The sequence below is a fragment of the Ixodes scapularis genome, unplaced genomic scaffold, assembly GCF_016920785.2.
Source record: "Ixodes scapularis isolate PalLabHiFi unplaced genomic scaffold, ASM1692078v2 PGA_scaffold6__148_contigs__length_123643588, whole genome shotgun sequence".
In the NCBI taxonomy this organism is placed as follows: Eukaryota; Metazoa; Arthropoda; class Arachnida; order Ixodida; family Ixodidae; genus Ixodes; species Ixodes scapularis.
The window spans coordinates 48150138-48152977 of NW_024609881.1; the positions used below are offsets into that span (position 1 = coordinate 48150138).

The window sequence follows — 2840 nt, forward strand, 5'->3', positions numbered from 1 at the left end:
GGTCTATTGGGTTCCCAATGGGAGGATTTCCAGTGGTTCATGCTGCATGCAGCGTATCACAAAAACACAAGCATGCCGTTGTTCACGTGCACCCTAGCAGACGACGCACGGAGGTAACCCCGCTTTTGGATGTTTCCAATTTCGGTCACACGGTAGCGACACCTTTCGACCTCGAGGCGCGCGCAGTCCTAGCGAGCGATACTCGAACATATGATCTGATTTTGTATATTATTATTTTCCCCCAGAGGGGGACGGGCCACTCCCGGAGGTAGTGCAATACCGGGCCGACCCTAGCGTCCTCGAAGCAAGCTTCGGAGGAACACCGCGTGCAAAAATAAGTTTAATATCTTGGACCAATTAGGCCCATATCAGATATTAAGCTGATAAGAACAGACACTGGAAAGAGTGATTTATTGACGAGAAGCACAAAGTACAAGGCGCAAATATATACAAATGGCAGAGACAAGGACAAATTACAGAAAACAGTTAATACCAAACTAGGGCCCAGCCCGACCGCAGGGGCCCCAGCACCACCAGGACGCCGACCCCCGCCCGGCCCCAACCGAAGGTCAGCGGGCAAACCCCAGGGCAGGCTGCCCCAAGGCCCACCCACCACCCCCCAAGAAGAGCCGACCAAGGCCCGGCGCCCCGACGCCACCGCCACCCCGTTAAAGCAGCAGCCGATCCCGCGCTCCCCACAGATGATGTAGCTGGAAACACCGCCATCAAAACCAGCTTGAAGGCCGGCTCCACGGCGGGAGCGCTGAAATCATAACGTAATCAGAGCGGCAACGCGCCCCCAAGGACCGGGCGATGGGAGCGGATGGCAATGAAGTTTGCATGCCAGCGTCGGAGGAACTCCTCCTCCCCGAGGACAAAAAGGGCATCCTCAAGGTGGCAAAGCATGAGGCTACGCAGCCGGCGGATCATCGGGAACATCCGCCCTAAACGACGCCCTTGGGCGACAGCAGTATTTCTGTTTTGCCACAAAATGAAACATGCGGCCGCAAACACAAGCCTGGAGCTGCGGTGGCGCGCACGGAAGTGCCTGCCCAGTGGGAGCGCAAACATGCGGCTGACCAGAGTCCAAAACGTACGAGCGACAACACAGTCGAAGACAACGTGTACGTTTGTCTCAAGGGCGCCGCAGTTAGGGCACAGGTTAGACGCCGAGACGCCCCACTGGGCGAGGCGATCCCGGGTAGGCAGGACACCCCAGCCGAGCTTCCAGTGAAAGTCTGCTACGGCCGCGGGAAGGTCCGAGGACAGGGCACACGTCCAGTCAGAAGTGCGGCTCCGCACCTGATGAAGGAGGGGAACTTCTGGCGCACAGAGAGCCTCGCATAGACGTGAAGCAGGGGTGTCCAGGACATCAGCATCCGGTGCGTCGGTTGTGAGCTGCTGGTGAGTGCGTGCTGTCGCGACATAAAACGGCGACGGTACCTCGGCGGTGGGACAGAGGTTGCCAAGTCCCCGAGGCACCAAGATGCGCCGATGCGTGCCGAGCCAGTAGAGAACAAGGCTGCGTCCAGGGTAGTCGGGAGCCTCCAACAGCTCCAACACACCTCGAAGTGCGAGAATGCGACTAAATGTGGCCAAACACGGTAGTCCCCAACCTCCGGAGGTACGAGGGAGGCGAAGAGCCTGCCGAACAACTAGCTCCGTACGCTGTTCCCAGAAATACGAAAAGATTACGGAGTTGAGTCGGCGGACAATGGTCGGAGGCGGACGCACAACGCGCGCCACAAACCACAGTTTCGCACAGAGGACTGACTTCACTATGTACGCACGGTCCCGCAAGGGGAGTGAGAAACGAGCCGCCAACCCCGCTCGGTGCGTCACGTCCGTTACGATGCCGGCCCAAGTGTCGGGCGACACGCCGGAACAATCAAAAAGAACACCTAGGACCCGGACAACCGCAGTCGTCGGGATGCCGCCTGGAAGTGGGTCGGAAAAGCCGCCAAAAATGAGGGCCTTGCTTTTTGACGTATTCAGCCGGGCCCCGGAAAGGGCAGCGTAATCCTCGTAAAGCCGAAAGACAACATTAAGGCTATCCGAGTCCCGGACAAATAGCGAAATATCGTCTGCGTAGGCTGACACCTTCAAGGATCCCGATCCAGGGAGCGGAAAACCACGCACCGAGGGGTGGTCATTGATCCGGCGCAGCAGGGGATCCAAGCAAAGCACAAAAAGCAAGGGCGACAAAGGGCAGCCCTGACGTACACCTCGTGCCACTGAGAAGCATGGTGTGACCCGACCGTTGATAACAAGGTCACTGACCAGGTCGGCGTAGAGAACCTCGAAGAGGCGGACGAAGTCAGCCGGGAAGCCATACGCCCGGAGGATGGAAAAAAGAAAATGGTGTTCTAGGCGGTCAAACGCCTTCTCCTGGTCAAGTGAAACGAATGCTCCTCGAAGGCCGCGTGATGTGGCGTACTGGAACACGTCGCGGATAAGGGATAGTGACGAAAAAATCGTTCGCCCAGGGACGGAGCAAGTCTGGTACGGGCTGACGAGCCCCGGCAAGATGTCACGGAGACGCCGGACGAGGACGGCGGCCAGGATCTTATAGTCCGTGTTAAGAAGCGTGATGGGGCGCCAAGCGTTGGGTGTGGAGTGATCCCCACCCTCCTTGGGGAGCAGGACAATGCGGCCGCGTCGGAAAGAGTCCGGAACGCCGCCACCGCGGAGGAAAGCGTTGAAAACAGCGACCAGCGTGGTGCCTATCTGAGGCCAGAACTCTCGATAGAACTCCGTGGGCAGGCCATCCGTGCCTGGTGAAGAGCCGGACTTCATGCACCTTAGGGCTTCGGATGCTTCTAGAAGCGTGATTGGACGAG

The 2840-nt window shown here is 58.4% G+C and overlaps 1 pseudogene; it reads right to left on the minus strand.

Annotated features, from left to right (window-relative positions):
* Positions 1–246: 246 nt before the first annotated feature.
* Positions 247–410, minus strand: LOC120839269 (annotated as a pseudogene).
* Between the last annotated feature and the right edge of the window lie 2430 nt (positions 411–2840).